This window comes from Stomoxys calcitrans, chromosome 2 (assembly GCF_963082655.1).
Source record: "Stomoxys calcitrans chromosome 2, idStoCalc2.1, whole genome shotgun sequence".
Classification (NCBI taxonomy): domain Eukaryota; kingdom Metazoa; phylum Arthropoda; class Insecta; order Diptera; family Muscidae; genus Stomoxys; species Stomoxys calcitrans.
The window spans coordinates 125,889,417-125,907,438 of NC_081553.1; the positions used below are offsets into that span (position 1 = coordinate 125,889,417).

The 18,022-nt window shown below is 37.5% G+C and overlaps 1 protein-coding gene across 2 annotated transcripts in view; it reads right to left on the bottom strand.

The window, feature by feature from the left end:
* The window catches only part of LOC106084478 (DNA-binding protein D-ETS-4), a 124,483-nt gene that overhangs the window by 22,897 nt on the left and 83,564 nt on the right, over positions 1 to 18,022 (bottom strand). The window contains exon 1 of one of the 2 annotated variants that reach the window (XM_013248183.2): positions 2,795 to 3,001. The exons of the other annotated variant lie outside the window; for it this stretch is intronic. The gene's annotated coding sequence lies outside the window, so the exon portion shown is untranslated. Of the gene's footprint in view, positions 1 to 2,794; positions 3,002 to 18,022 lie in introns of those variants that run through there. 2 annotated transcript variants of the gene reach the window in all.

The window sequence follows — 18,022 nt, forward strand, 5'->3', positions numbered from 1 at the left end:
GGATATCGGGCGACCTAGTTTAACTCAAATTTCAGCGCAATCGTATAAAAAATACACCTTTTATGAGCTTAAGACCCTAGATCATAACATCGGTGTATATGGCAGCTATATCCAAACATGAGCCGATTTGGCCCGTTCAAGAGTTTATTAAGAGCTTATTAAAGAAATTCAAGATTTGCAAGATTTTAGCTCAATATCTCAATTTTTGGAAGGCTGTAGAGTGATTACAACAGACGGACATCGTTAAATGGTTTTCGAATTTTACGATAATCCAAAATATTTATACCTTGTAGGGTCGGAAATAGATTTTTCAATGTGTTGCAAACGGAATGACAAAATGGTTTTCCGCCTCCTAAAGCTGACAACATTTGTGAGGTACTATGCCATGTAAAACTTCTCTCCAAAGAGGTGTCGCACTGCGGCACGCCGTTCGGACTCGGCTACAAAAAGGAGGCCCCTTATCATTGAGCTTAAAACTTGAATCCGACTGCACTCATTGATGTGTGAGAAGTTTTCCCCTGTTCCTTGGTGGAATGTTCATGGGCAAAATTTGCAATTTGCATATAACAGTGACTTGTATTTATTAGACCTCTCAATATCCTTGTCGAATTTGGTCCAAATCGGACCATATTTTGATAAAGCTGCTATAGTGGCATAATTTATGCGTTTTTCACCGGATTATGAAAAGAGGTGATTTACATGTATACCAGAGGTGCTGGGTATCCAAAGTTCGGCCCGGCCGAACTTAACGCCTTTTTTCTTGTTATACCCTCCACTATAGGATGGGGGTATACTAATTTCGTCATTCTGTTTGTAACTACTCGAAATATTCGTATATATTCTTGATCGTCGTGACATTTTATGTCGATCTAGCCATGTCCGTCTGTCCGTCTGTCGAAAGCACGCTAACTTTCGAAGGAGTAAATTATTAGTGTAGGTCGTTGTGATTGTAAATGGGCCATATCGGTTCATGTTTTGATATGGCTGCCATATAAACCGATCTTGGGTCTTGACTTCTTGAGCCTCTAGAGGGCGCAATTCTTATCCGATTGGAATGAAATTTTGCACGACGTGTTTCGATATAACTTCCAACAACTGTGCTAAGTATGGTTCAAATCGGCGCATAACCTGATATAGCTGCCATATAAACCTTTCTTGGGTCTTGACTTCTTAAGCCTCTAGAGGACGCAGTTATCGTCAGTGGTGTTTTGGTATCACTTCCAACATCTGTGTTAAGTATGGTTCAAATTGGTCTATAACCCAATACAGCTGCCAAATAAACAGATCTTGGGTTTTGACTTCTTGAGCCTATAGAGGGCGCAATTATCGTCCGATTAGCTAAAATTTTGCACATGGTTTTTTGGTATCACTTTCAATAGCTGTGCTAAATATGGTTGAAATCGGCTAATAACCTGATATAGCTGCCATATAAACTGATCTTGGGTTTTGACTTTTTGAACCTATAGAGGGCGCAATCATCGTTCGATTTAGCTGAAATTTTGCACATGGTGTTTTGCTTTCACTTCCAAAACAACTGTGCTTAGTATGGTTGAAATCGGTTTACAACCTGGTATAACTGCAATATAAACGGATCTTGGATCTTGACTTCTTATGCCTCTAGAGGGAGCAATTCTTATCCGATTTGGCTGAAATTTTGTGCGAGGTGTTTTGTTATGACTTCCAACAACTGTGCGCAAACTGCGCAAATCGGTACATAATCTGGTATAGCTGTCGTATAAACCGATCTTGGATCTTGACTTGTTGAGCCAATAGAGGGCGCAAATCTCATCCGACTTGGCAGAAATTTTGTAACACCTCTTCTCCCATGACCTTCAATGGATGTGTACAATATGGTCTGAATTGATCTTTTTTGCTTCTTGAGCCCCTATAAGGCGTAATTCTTGTCCGAATGGACTGAAATTTCACACACTGACTTCTACAATGTTCATCATTCAATTCATTTATGGTCCGAATCGGACTACAGCTTGGTATAGCTCCAATAGCATAAAATTTCTTATTCATTATTCTTTGTTTGCCTAGAAAGATATACCGCACAGAGAACTCGACAAATGCGATCCATGGTGGAGGGTATATAAATTTCGGCTCGGCCGAACTTAGTACGCTCTTACTTCTGACAAAAACATAAAGAAATCAGCTGTTTTTGTTGTCAGTCGAATGAAAGCTACAAATCGGGAGTTACATATATATGGGATATACTTATACCATAGAGCGGATTTTTGGCGGCTCTGAGACAATTGGTCCTTAATACTTTTGTTGGATTTGTACCTTTTGGATTATTTTGGGAGTTATGCCAATAGCATAGCAATTCTTAACTATTATCCTTTGATTGCTTACAAAGAGATACAGGGCAAGGAACTCCATAGATGGTGGAGGGTATATTAGATACGGCGCGGCCGAACTTAGCACACGTTTACTTGTTTAATTTTGCGTGGTGCTTTTGGGGCTAGGGTGAGGGTCTGCCCCCTTCCAATATTAAAAAGTATATTGCCTATTATTTATCCACATGAAAAAGTTGGTGGAACAACGCACTTTAAGACTTATTTAATAGACTAATATTCATAATACTCGAATTCCATTACTAGATGAAAAGTTGTATTACATTCCGTTTTTGAATACAAATTTGTATGTTTAGTGTTTTTGAGATAAGAATTCATTCGTTAGTTTTTTCAGAATTGTAACTTTTTTGAAGCATATTTAGTTTTTTGGTTAAAAAAGTTGTATATAAAAAAATTTAAAATTTTTTCTTACTCAACATTAAATAAAAAACACTCACTTTTTCAAATGCAATAACACATTTATTGGTATAACGAAATCACGAAAGCACTCACCAATATATAATTAAAAGTGGCTTTTGTCAAAAGATTTGTAAATCATAACACTATACTAGAAAAACAAGCGCGGCTTTGGCAATCACACATCAAAGAATTTTTTGTTTAAATTAATTTGGTATTAAATTATATTTGATGTTATTTTTATTTTAGGAGCTTAACTTTTTTTAATACTGGTTTTTGTACATTTTATTTACAAATAAAAATACTAAGCGATTATCAAGATTTATTTTTAAACAAAATATAAACCTTTTACATTTTTTCTCTTTTGGCGCTGTGTTACACGTTTAACCGGCAAAAACAAACTAAACTAATAAAAATATTGTCTAACATTTATCAAGCTTTTGCTCCATGCTAACTTCGATTGTTCTAGCCATCCGTTGGGCCACAGAACCCAGCTTGGAATGCTGAATGAACATGAGGGGGGAAAAACCCCTAATAAAATTGCAAAATACTATATCGCAGCACAAAAACAAAAGAAACAACACTCTCATAGTAGGTGAAACAAAACAAAAGCATCGATTGATGACGTTATTGAATCTGAATAGGCCACTTTACTAGCTTTGGGGGAAAAATCGCCAATCAGTGACGTTACGGGTGGGCAAAAACAAAACTTAAATGGGAACTTGAAAAATAGTATGAATGTGAATGAATAAAAAAACCCACTGCCATAAATGGGTGAATTTGGGGTTGTAAAAAACCCTACAGGCACACTGATTTACTTAGTAATCACCATAATTCCCTTGATTGAAAAATTATTTGTTGAATGAAAAATTGTGGGGAAAATGTAAGTGAGCAAGTCGTTGAAAATGGTCTAAACTAAAGATTCAGGGTAAAGTACCCAAAAATTTATTTCATATCGCATTTTAACAATTTGTTTGGATTTTACATTTATTTCTTTTGGTAAAGAAATTAGATTTTGACTAAAAATAATGTGAATGACTAAGAAAAGTTTAAAAGTTTGAATCTGTATATAGTAACACTTAAGTCTCAGACTCAATAGGGTACACATGTTTCTATATATCGAGAACTTCCCGCAAAAATGATGTCAGTGAAATGTATCCTTTTGAATTTTTTATGGGTAACGATAAAGGATATCGAATTTTACCACTTGGGCTTGGGTACTTGGACCCAAACTTTTATACCATATTAGCTGACACGGGCCCGCTCCGCTGCGCCTTTTTATACCCTCCACCATAAGATGGGGGGTATACTAATTTCTTCATTCTGTTTGTAACTACTCGAAATATTCGTCAGAGACTCCATAAAGTATATATATATTCTTGATCGTCGCGACATTTTATGTCGATCTAGCCATGTCTGTCCGTCTGTCGTCCGTCCGTCCGTCTGTCTGTCGAAAGCACGCTAGTTTCCGAAGAGTAAAGCTAGCCGCTTGAAATTTTGCACAAATACTTCTTATTAGTGTAGGTCGGTTGGTATTGTAAATGGGCTTTATCGGTCCATGTTTTGATATAGCTGTCATATAAACCTAACTTGGGTCTTGACTTCTTGAGCCTCTAGAGTACGCAATTCTTATCCGATTGGAATGAAATTTTGCACGACGTGTTTTGTTATGATATCCAACAACTGTGCTAAGTATGGTTTAGATCGGTCCATAACCTGATATAGCTGCCATATAAACCGATCTTGGGTCTTCATTTCTTGAGCCTCTAGCGTGCGCAATTCTTATCCGATCAGAATGAAATTTTGCACGACGTGTTTTGTTATCATATCCAACAACTGTGCCAAGTATGGTTCAAATCGGTCCACAACCTGATATAGCTGCCATATAAACCGATCTTGGGTCTTGACTTCTTGAGCCTCTAGAGTGCGCAATTCTTATCCGATTGAAATGAAATTTTGCACGACGTGTTTTGTTATGATATCCAACAACTGTGCCAAGTATGGTTCAAATCGGTCCATAACCTGATATAGCTGCCATATAAACCGATCTTGGGTCTTGATTTCTTGAGCCTCTAGAGTGCGCAATTCTTATGCGATTGAAATGAAATTTTGCACGACGTGTTTTGTTATGATACCCAACAACTGTGTTAAGTATGGTTCAAATCGGTCCATAACCTGATATAGCTGCCATATTAACCGATCTTGGGGCTTGACTTCTTGAGCCTCTAGAGGGCACAATTCCTATCCGATTTGGCTGAAATTTTGCATGACGTATTTTATTTTTACTTTCAACAACTGTGTCAAATAAGGTTCAAATCGGTTCATAACCTGATATAGCTGCCATATAAACCGATCTTGGGTCTTGATTTCTTGAGCCTCTAGAGTGCGCAATTCTTATCCGATTTGAATGAATTTTTGCCCGGAGTATTTCGTTATGATATCCAACAACTGTGCCAAGTATGGTTGAAATCGGTCCATAACCTTATATAGCTGTCATATAAACAGATCTGGGGATTTGACTTCTTGAGCTTTTAGAGGGCGCAATTCCTATCCGATTTGGCTGAAATTTTGCATGACGTATTTTATTTTTACTTTCAACAACTGTGTCAAATAAGGTTCAAATCGGTTCATAACCTGATATAGCTGCCATATAAACCGATCTGGGATCTTGACTTCTTGACCCCTAGAGGTCGCAATTATTATCCGATATGCCTGAAATATTGTACGACGGATCCTCTCATGACCATCAACAAACGTGTTTATTATGGTCTTATTCGGTCTATAGATACAGATCCCATATAAATACAGATCCCATCTAAATCGTTCTCTCTATTTTACTTCGTGAGCCCCAATGGGCGCAATTCTTATACTAATTGGCTGAAATTTTACACAGGTCTCCAACATATAATTTAATTGTGGTCCGAACCGGACCATATCTTGATATCGTTTTAATAGCAGAGCAACTCTTTTCTTATATCCTTTTTTGCCTAAGAAGAGATGCCGGGAAAAGAACTCGACAAATGCGATCCATGGTGGAGGGTATATAAGATTCGGCCCGGCCGAACTTAGCACGCTTTTACTTGTTTTTAGGTTATGATAGGAGAGCACCCAAAATTTCGCTTAAATCGCACCACATATCACCGTGATCTGGCGTTTCTGAAAATTAGGGTAAGGGGAGGGTCCGCCCCCCCCCCCCCCCCCCCTTTAGATATGAAAAAATGTAGTACCCTATTTTTACCACGGGCTCATTGTGCACCATCTGTGAAAATTTCAAGAAAATCGGTTCAGCCGTTTCTGAGTCTAAAAGGAACACACAAACATACAAACAAACAAACAAGCAAATAAACAAACAAACAAACAAACGCAAATTGATTTTTATACCCACCACCGAAGGATGGGGGTATATTAATTTTGTCATTCCGTTTGCAACACATCGAAATATCCATTTCCGACCCTATAAAGTATATATATTCTTGATCAGCGTAAAAATCTAAGACGATCTAGACATGTCCGTCCGTCTGTCCGTCTGTCTGTTGAAATCACGCTACAGTCTTTAAAAATTGAGATATTGAGCTGAAATTTTGCACAGATTCTTTTTTTGTCCATAAGCAGGTTAAGTTCGAAGATCGGCTATATCGAACTATATCTTGATATAGCCCCCATATAGACCGATCTTCAGATTTTGGGGTTTTTAGGCCTACAAAAGCCACATTTATTATCCGATTTTGGTGAAATTCGGGACAGTGACTTGGGTTAGGCCCTTCGACATCTTTGATCAATTTGGCCCAGATCGGTTGAGATTTGGATATAGCTGCCATATAGACCGATTTCTTGATTTAAGGTTTTGGGCCCATAAAATCCGATGTCGCCGAAATTCGGGACAGTGAGTTAAGTTAAGCCCCTAGACATACTTTTGCAATATCGCACCGATCGGTCCAGATTTGGATATAGCTGCCATATAGACCGATATCTCGATTTAAGGTTTTGGGGCCATAAAAGACGCATTTATTGTCCGATGTCGCTGAAATTTAAGACAGTGAGTTTAGTTAGGCTCTTCGACGTCCTTCTACAATTTTACCCAGATCGGTCTAGATTTGAATATAGCTTCCATATAGACCGATCTCTCGATTTAAGATTTTGGGCCCATAAATGAGGCATTTATTGTCCGATTTCGCCGAAATTTTGGACAGTGCTTTGTGTTAGGCTCTTTAACATTTTTATGCAACTTTGTCCAAATCGGTGCAGTTTTGGATATAGCTGCCATGTAAACCGATATCTCGATTTAATGTCTTAGCCCCATAAAAGGCGCATTTATAATCCGATTTCACTGAAATTTGACACAGTGACTTATGTTAGGCATGTCGACATCCACTGTACTTATTAGTATTTGATTCAAATGGGAACATATTTTGATATAACAGATAATGGGCATAAGGTATGAAATATTCACCGAATTTTGATGAAAGGTGGTTTACATATATACCCGAGGTGGTGGGTGGAACTTAACGCCTTTTTACTTGTTATATATAATATATCGCCCAATTTTTCCTTCTATGGTCAATGCAAGCGCATTTATTGACCAATCTTCTCAAAACTTTGTACAACACTTTACATGACGACTACCACAATATCTAAGAAGTTTGCTCGAAATCGGTTCAGATTTAGAAGTACCTCCCATATATATGTTCGTCAGATTTGGACTAATATTGCAATAAAGTACTTATTTGGTAACCAATTCTCTCAAAATTTGGCAGGAAGACTTATGACTTAATATTAGTGGTGAATTTCATAGAAATCGGTTCAGATTCATATATAGCTGCCATATATGTATTTCTCCTGATTTTCACTTCTAGGGTTATTGCAAGCGCATTATTGACCAATATTGCCAAAATTGTGCACAATTCTTTCCACGATGCCTACTACAATATCTGGTCAAAATCGGTAGATTTAGATGTAGCTCCCATGTATATCTTCGTCAGATTTTGGGTAATTTGCAATAATGTTGTCATTTGTCAACCGTATTTTGACATATTTGCTCGAAATTTGATACGGAGTGTTTAATAAACTATCCGAAAACATCCACCGAGGTCCATGAAAATTGGTTCAGAATTAGATTTAGCTCCCACTCTGTACCTAAAGTGAAGGTGTAGGGTATTATATAGTTGGCATCGCCAGACTTTTGCCTTTCCTTACTGGTTTGTTTTACGGATTAAGGTAAAGCTTTTAAATTGGGATACAGTTCCATCAACGTATTTAAGCTATATATATTAGGTACTAAAACGCTCAAAATCGTACTTTCCCTACAAATTGGGCTACAGCTCTCAAAATTTTGATACACCTACACCTTGATAGTGTTTATATATTGGGCGAAATTCGTTCATTTGGGCACTAAGGCGTAAACCCATTTTTTTCAATTTCACCAGTAAATGGAGGCCACCGTAGCGCAGAGGTTAGCATGTCCGCCTATGACGCTGAGCGCTTGGGTTCGAATCCTGGCGGGATCATCAGAAAAAATTTTCAGCGGAGATTTCCCTCCTAATGCTGGCAACATTGTGAGGTACTATGCCATTGAAACTTCTCTCCAAAGAGGTGTCGCACTGTGGCACGCCGTTTGGACTCGGCTATAAAAAGGAGGCCCCTTATCATTGAGCTTAAGCTTGAATGGGACTGCACTCATTGATATGTGAGAAGTTTGCTCCTGTTCGTTAGTGGAATGTTCACGGGCAAAATTTGCAATTTACTAGTAATGTCGAGATTCATAAAAAATCCCTCGTGTAACATTTTGTGAGAATCGAGTAACAAATGACGATGCTATTTTAATTGTATTCCAAATCGGACGAACGTACGTGTGGGATCTATATCCAAAACGGCAACGATCTCTGCCATTTTTATACCCTCCACCATAGGATGGGGCTATACTAATTTCGTCATTCTGTTTGTAACATCTCGAAATATGCGTCTGAGACCCCATAAAGTATATATACTTTTGATCGTCATGACATTTTAAGTCGATCTAGCCATGTCCGTCCGTCTGCCCCTCCTTCCATCCGTGTGTCTGTGGAAAGCACGCTATCTTTCGAAGGAGTAATGCTAGCTGCTTGAAATTTTGCACAAATACTTTTTATTAGTGTAGGTCGGTTGGGATTGTAAATGGGCTATATCGGTCCATGTTTTGATATAGCTGACATATAAACCGATCTTGGGTCTGGACTTTTTGAGCCTCTAGGGGCGCAATTCTTGTCCGATTTGATCGAAATTTTGCATACGGTGTTTTGGTATCACTTCCAAAAACAGCGCCAAGTATGGTTCAAATCGGTACATAACCTGACATAGCTGCCATATAAACTGATCTTGGGTCTTGACTTCTTGAGCCACTAGAGGTGTTTTGTTATGACTTTTAATAACTGTGCTAAGTATGCCGCAAATCGGTTCATAATCTGGTATAGCTGTCATTAATCCGATCTTGGATCTTGACTTCTTGAGCCACTAGAGCGCGCAATTCTCACCCGATGTGGCTGAAATTTAGCATGAGGTGTTTTGTTATGCCATATAAATCCGATCTGGGATCTTGAATTCTTGAGTCTCTAGAGGGCGCAAGTCCGATTTGGCAGAAGTTTTGTGCAACGTCTTCTCTCACGACCACCAACATACGTGTCAAATATGGTATGAATCTATCGATAGCTTGATAGAGCTCCAATATAAACCTATCGCCCGATTTCGCTTCTTGAGCCCCTACAATGCACAATTCTTATCCGAATGAATTGAAATATTACACAATGACTTCTACAATGTTCAGCATTCAATTATGGATCAAATCGGACAATAACTTTATATAGCTCCAATAACATAACATTTCTTATTCAATATTCTTTGTTTGCCTAAAAAGAGATGCCGAGCATAGAACTCGAAAAATGCGATCCATGGTGGAGGTAATATAAGATTCGGCCCGGCCGAACTTAGCACGCTCTTACTTGTTAACTCTTTCTTATATTGGGTTGCCTAAAAAGTAATTGCGGATTTTTTAAAAGAAAGTAAATGCATTTTTATAAAACAGAATGAACTTTAATCAAATATATAATTGCCATTTTGTTCGATAACCTTTTGCCATCTTCCTGGCAAATTTAGTATTCCACGCTCATAGAACTTCTGGCCTTTATCTGCAAAAAAACTGAACCAAGTGCGATTTTATAGCCTCATCATTGCCGAAAGTTTTACCATTTACGGAGTTCTGCAAAGATCGAAATAAATGGTAGTCTGATGGTGCAAGGTCAGGGCTATATGGTGGATGCATCAAAAGTTCCCAGCTAAGCTCACCCAGTTTTTGGCGAGTGACCAAAGATGTGTGCGGTCTAGCGTTGTCCTGGTGGAATATGACACCTTTACGATTGACCAATTCTGGTCGCTTCTCCTTGATGGCTGTATTCAATTTGTCCAATTGTTGACAGTAATTATCCGAATTAATCGTTTGGTTCCTTGGAAGCAGCTCAAAATATACCACACCCTTCCAATCCCACCAAATATACAGCATAACCTTCTTTTGTTGGATATCATCCTTTGAAATGGTTTGAGCTAGTTCACCATGCTTGGACCATGATCGCTTTCGACTAACGTTGTTGTAAACAATCCATTTTTCATCTCCAGTTATGATTCGTTTTAAAAAACGGATCGAATTTATTGTGTTTAAGGTGCATATCACAAGCGTTGATTCGGTTTGTTAAATGAATTTCTTTCAATACATGTGGTACCCATATTAAAATTGACGCCAAACAAACAAATGTAAACAAAATTTCGCGCACTTTTTTCTAAAGCAGGCTGAAAGTAACAGCTGATAACTGACAGAAGAAAGAATGCAATTACAGAGTCACAAGCCGTTGAAAAAATTTGACAACGCCGACTATGTTACTACTATTGGGTTGCCCAAAAAGTAATTGCGGATTTTTTAAAAGAAAGTAAATGCATTTTTAATAAAACTTAGAATGAACTTTAATCAAATATACCTTTTTTACACTTTTTTTCTAAAGCAAGCTAAAAGTAACAGCTGATAACTGACAGAAGAGAGAATGCAATTACAGAGTCACAAGCTGTGAAAAAATTTGTCATCGCCGACTATATGAAAAATCCGCAATTACTTTTTGGGCAACCCAATATATTACCGACAATTACTTTTTGGGCAACCCAATAGAAAGGAATGTTATTTGATTTTTGATCTCTTTGTGCGGATTTATGATATTACAAGACGCCTGGTCAGTATAAGAAATTGGTTTTCTTCATTCTTTGTTGTACAATGTTCTCCTCGTTTGATTGCGCAAAGCTATTCTCTAAAATATGATGGAGGTTTAAGAACATGATAAGTCTTTTAATATCTAATAAAATGTTCATTAATTGACAAAATAATTGAGGAGCTTTTCATATAAATATTCATATTTGCAGATCTCTAGCATAGAAATCCAATTGTTTGCAGCTTCATTTTAAAATGTGAGGTTTTTGCCTTTTAGAACTGGCCATAACAATTTATTCAATTCATTTGTGTGCCTTTGTACACCTGGCCGTAAACGTGCAAATATAAAATGACAGCTTTTTGTGTTTTTTTTTTGTCTCCTTTAAAAATGCTTAACAGCTATCTGGTAATACCGAAATGTTTAATGACTGAATGCTGTGTTGTTGTCGTTTTGTTTTCTTTTAGAAGATTGTAAATGAAAAGATCAGAAAACATTCTGACATACAAATAAAATTTATTACCTCACAATATTTCAATCCAATCCCCCTCACCGCACCACCGCAAGTAGGGGGACATAAAAAAAGCTTTTTACTCGGTGTTCTTAAGCGATTGTTTGTCTGTCAAACTGGTTTTTGAAATAATTTGTATTGTACATATATTTTACTAAAGTTTAAATTTTTTATGCATACAACGGAGACCATGCGATTGTTGAATATGGCAGTGCTAAAGATACCACGAAGAAAACTTGTTAAGGGTTTTTTCCTGAAGTTCTACTACTACCACTAGACGACGGACAGACAAAGGGGCGCACTTTTCGCTGGGAACTTATTTATAGCCATACTACGGAGCCAATTGCATTTACTATAATTACTTTCTTGCTATTAATAGCTGTGCACACTAACATCATTTCATTCAATAAGTCATAGGATTTCCCATGGTTACTTGAATTTGATGGATTTGAAAATGATTGAAATCTGAACAGTTCATTTCGTAGAAATCTGATTGAAATTACCACTTAACAAATTATGATTTAATTGAATTGAACTCAAATGTCGCCAGAGGAAAAGTCGGAATCAAAAACAGCGCTATAAGCTAGATGATTTGACGTACGAAAGCACTTAAATATTTGATTTTGGAGTTTGGTTTAAAATATCCGGTTAATCTATTAAGCATTTGGTTCCAATAACAAATTAAATTATTGAACCAGAAAACACATCAAATGCTCTTAATTGTTATTTAGCCATCGACGGGTTTAATGTTTAACAAATCGACGTTGGTTTGAACCAATGTGTGAGAGCTCATATTATCATGGTGAACAATTATTCGAATTTCTCCGAAGACTTCGTGTAAACAAATTGTGGGATACCACTAAGAATTGCCGTTCCTACGTTGCTCAAACGGAACAGTCGCCACATAATCAGTTTTGCCAAAGAAACAGACGACCATTTGCTTCGAAGTGCTTCTTTCGCGAACAACTTCTGTTGGATTTGGCTTGTCTTCGAAGACCCACACGGTCAATTGTTGTTTTGTTTCGGGCTTACCCGCATAGATCCATGATTCGTTACCTGTGACGCCTTTTGAAGCAACGCGTTCGTATTTTTCTTCGCACGATTTTACATTGATGCCGTGCGGGAAGGCATCAATGTTCTCTGGTACAATGGGCGGTTTTCGACGACCTTCAAGGAATTCGTCTGTGAGCAAGCGGCGGCCATGATTGAATTCATTAAACCAATTTTTCAGTGCTATAGGTACTTCATCACCATACCAAGATTTAAGTTCATCAATGCACTCTTGTCGTGATAATCTGCGTCGGAGGTTGTGAAAAATGATAGAAATGTAAAAATTTTCCCCACGAACATCCTATTAAGGAACAGGGCCAAACTTCTCACATATCAATGAGTACTATACGATTCAAGTTTTGAACTCAATGATAACTTCTTTGGGGAGAAGCTTTTACATGGCTTCTATGCATGGCAAATACGTCGTAGGTAGACATGATTACCTCTGCGTCCGCAGTTTGCGGGTAGTGGAATACTAGTTGAAAGTTGTAGTAGCTGCAGTCGAGAACAATCGAGTGGAGTGCCTCAATGAGAGGCCGCCCGGAATCGGCTCTTGCTTTAAAAATGAATGACTCTGATACTCGGTATGACAAGGCGAGTAATTGGATTGCTTATCTATGGAGCTTGGCAAGGATCACTTCTTCCACATACAAATGTGGCTAGAAGCATAACAACAATAAGGTATCTCATAAACATTTTAGGTGTGCAAAACAATTGACCAAATTGGTATTCCCACTTATTAACCCATTAAGGAATGGGTAGAAAAATACCCTAGAATAGAGCTGTCTTAAAAAATTCTAGCTGTAGCAAGAAAAGAGATATCACAGTGCAGTTTCTACTGGCGTAAAGTGGACTAATGAAACTGACTAAAAATTTTTAATTTTTCAAAACATGATCTTATGTTCTGGTGAAATTTTGGCTTGTCGAAAGAAAGCCATTTTTATACCCACCATCCGTTTGCAACACATCGAAATAACCATTTTCGACCTTATAAAGAATATATATTCTTGATCAGCGTAAAAATCTAAGACGATCTAGCCATGCCCATCTGTCTGTCCCTCTGTCTGTTGAAATCACGCTACAGTCTTTAAAAATAGAGATATTGAGCTGAAATTCTTTTTTTTTGTCCATAAGCAGGTTAAGTGCGAAGATCGGCTATATCGGACTATATCTTGATAAAGCCCTCATATAGACCAATCCGCCGATTTAGGGTCTTTGGCCAATAAAAGCCACATTTATTATCCGATTTTACGATTCGACACCCTTCTTCAATTTGGTCCAGATCGGTTCAGATGTGGATATAGCTGTCTTATAGAACGATCCGCCGATTTGGGGTCTTAGGCCCACAGAAGGCGCATTTATTGTCCGATGTCACCGAAAGTTGGGACAGTGAATTAGGTTAAGCCACTCGACATACTTCTGTAATATGGCGCAGATCGGTCCAGATTTGGATATAGCTGTCATATAGACCGATCTCTCGACTTAAATTTTGGGCCCATAAAAGACGCATTTATTGTCCGATGTCGCCGAAATTTGGGACAGTGAGTTGTGTTAGATCCTTCGACATCCTTCTTCAATTTGGTCCAGATCGGTTCAGATGTGGACATAGCTGTCATATAGACCGATCCGCCGATTTGGGGTCTTAGGCCCATAAAAAAGCCACATTTATTATCCGATTTGCTAAAATTTGGGACAGTGAGTTGTGTTCGGCCCTTCGACATTCTTTTTAAATTTGGTCTAGATCAGTACAGATTTGTATATAGCTGCCATATAGACCGAACTCTCGATTTATGGCTTTGGGCCCATAAAAGGCGCATTTATTGTCCGATTTCGCCGAAATTGGGGACAGTGAGTTGTGTCAACCCCTTTGACATCCTTCTGTGGTGGTGGTATCCAAAGTTTGTCCCGGCTGAACTTAGCACGGTTTTACTTGTTTTTCAATAAATTTGTTAATTTTTTTTTAAATTTTAAAACATTTCTTCTCGAATATAAATATTGTAAATAATGAATCCATAACATGTCTCCAAAATTGAACAAGGGAATCTAGGATCTGGCGTTCCTGGGTTCATCTATAAGACGTGTATTTCCAGCCACTTCTTTCTTACCTTCGACACCGACGTGTCAATCCATGATGAACATGGAGGGGGAACATTTGATTGTACTCTGCGAAGGGTTGTCATGATTTCTTTTTGATAAACTTTTAGTGCTATAAAGGAAGTAGAGCCGATTAAAAGCTTTTTACTTATTCTTTCTTTCTATTTTTAGCGATTTCAATGCCTACAAAAAAAAACCCTAATTTGAAAATCAAGCGAGAAGACACTAATTGCTTCAGCCACTTTGTAAAATGTAAGGTGTAATTAATTAAAAGTATTTTCTTTTATGGTCCCATAACCCCTAGTAGTGTGGGTAGTTTGCTCTATTGGGTAGGTCATAAATTTGGGGTATTTCCCCTTGTAAAATATTTAAAACAGAACATTTAACTGTATACTATTTGTCACCCGTTAAAGTGGTCAGTAGAAATATATGAGTATTTTGTGAGGCTTCTAATGGTTCGCCATTTCAATCAACCATTAGATGATCATAAAAAAGGTGTTAGACTGAATTAACTCACGTCAGTAATTTATCAATAGAAAAAAATCCAAATTTACAATAAAATATAAATCACTGACATAAAAATGTGATAAATTAGATCATTGTGGAAATTCCAAAAAAGCGGGCAGACATTCTTGATCATTAGGAGAACATTGAGTTATAAGTATTTGAGTTTTTACTTTTTTTCGATGCTTTTAAAAGTCAATTCTCATAAAAGACAATTGTTGAATTGTTGTGTAAAATCCAATTGAATCACGAATGAGACACATCTGTATTGACAGGTTTTTGAATTAGTTAAGCAGCGCAAAGTTTTACCAAACCACACAAACCATGGAGTTAACCCAGTAAACAAATTGATATAAAAACGGGATAAATACATGGTTTTATAGCGTCCACCATAGGATGGAGATATATTAATCTACACACATAGAAATAAGTTTGATGACATCAGCAAACACTGTCTGCTGATTTTAAATTAAAATTTTTGACTATTGAAAAACTTATTCAAATTTATGAACTTCAAAATAATATTTAGAGCATTTCCTAATTTATTAACTCCATATATATGACCTCAGTAGATATTTTGTCTGCTATTACTTGAAATCGTTAAGAACATCATAGTGTTAGATGTTTAAACTCACTCTATATACCTCCAATAATAAAATATGAGATGCAACATATTAGGCTAATTTCAACTTTTAAAATCTGCAAATAACATAAAATGTTTGCTGTTTCAGTAAAAACTTACTGCTGTCCTATTTTCAGCTAACTTTCTGCTGGTTCAGCAAAAATTTTTGCCTTTTTTCCAACAAATTTCTCTGGGTGTGGTTATTCCGTTTGTAACACCTCGAAGTATTGATCTTCGATACTATAATTTATAAGTCTATCCAGCCATGTTCGTTCAACTATCCCTGCACCTGTCTGTCCGTCCGTCTGTGTATACCACGATAGTCGTCGAACAAATACAGACATTTTAAATGGGCCACGTCGGCTCAGATTTTGATATAGCTTCCATATAAGGTTATTCTTCGATTTGACATCTTGAGTCCCTAGAAGCCGCAACTGCTATCCGAGTTGGCTGAAAATTTGCAAGCAGTGTTATGTTACAACTTTCAACCGTGCCAAGTACGGTCTAAATTGGTCTAGCTCCTATATAAACGTACCTCCCGATGTGACATCATGAGCCCCTGGAAGATTTGGCTGAAATCTGCCTATGCCTCAATTGGTATGGATACGTTCTGGGAGAAAATTTTTTACCACTGCTTGTTTCAGATGAATAACATTCGAAATGTAAGGTATAGGATTTTGGACCTGGTGTCAACCTCGATCGTGGACGTTTATTTATACAATATTTATATATATATATGAAAGCCATATAAAGAACCTGAGGATGGACACCATCCGACTTTGTCTGTTAAAGTTCAGTTGCGGCGTGGTTTGATGAAAGATATTCCAGTAAAGGATACGGGATATAGATTTAATTTTGGCTGTGCCGAAAAATCTGCTGCGTTCGATTTTAGTCGGCATAAGTTGGGTTTCTGATGCTTTCAAAATATCTGTACCCACTGTGAGGCCTCACGCAAACTTTGGAAGGGGTAAAGAGCTTGAAATTTTAGATCGGTTGGGATTGTAAATGGGCCATATCGGTCCATGTTTATAGCTGTCATTTAAACCAATATTGGATCTCAGCAAATGCAAAATGCAAATGCAAATTTTTCCCATGAACATTCCACTAACTAACAGGGGCAAACTTCTCACATATCAATGAGTGCAGTCCGATTCAAGTTTAAACTCAATTATAAGGGTCCTGAGTTCGAACGGCTTGCCGCAGTGGAGAGAAGTTTTTACATGGCATAATACCTCACAAATTTTGCCAGTATTTGAAGGGGAAAAGCAACGCTGAAAATTTTGCAAATTTGATTTCTGATGATCTCGCCAAGGTTCGACCCAGGCGTTCAGCGTCACAGGCGGACATGCTGAACAATATAGTATTTGGATATAGCTCCGATATATATGTTCGTCCGATATGGACTAGCATTGAAATAACACCGTCATTTGTAAAACGATTCTCACGAAATTTTGCGCGAGAGATTCTCTTATCGCACCATTTTCACTTCTGAATATACAGCAGTTATTTTTCAATCTTCCCAAAATTTTGCATAACGCTTAAATATATCCGTCATATATATGTTTGTCAGATTTGGACTTATATTGCAATTATGTACACATTTTTTAATCGATTCACTCGAAATATGGCTATGACTCTCGACGTCACTGATGCATTTTTTAGATAAAACTCCCATTTATATGTATTGCCCCGGATTGTGTCTTCTAGAGATTTTGCGAGCGCATTAATCACCGGATCTTTCCAAATTTTTGCACTACGCTTTATCCTCTGACTATCAAAAAACGTGTGGACGTTGTTCGTAATCAATACAGATTTGATTATAACTCCCATATACATGTTAGTCCGATTTCGACTAATATTACAAATATGTGATCATTTGTTAACTGATTTAGACGAAAATTGAGCCAAAGAATTTCCTTATGACTTGCGGAATTGCCATTCTTTGTCTGTCTTTTATGATTTCTATTATGGATGCCAGTTTTAGTTGAAATTTGGCACAAAGGTTTCTCTTATAACTCTTCTGATCACTGAACTGATAGCACAGTCGTTGGAAGTCATAACAAAACACTTCATGCTAAATTTCAGCCAAATCGGTTAGGAATTGCGCCCCCTAGTGGCTCAAGAAGTCAAGAAGTCAAGATCTATATATCAGGTTATGGACCGATTTGAACCATATTTAGCACAGTTGTTGGAAATCATAACATGCAACATTTCAGCCAAATCGGATAAGAATTGTACCCTCTAGTGGCCTTAGAAGTCAAGATCCCAGATC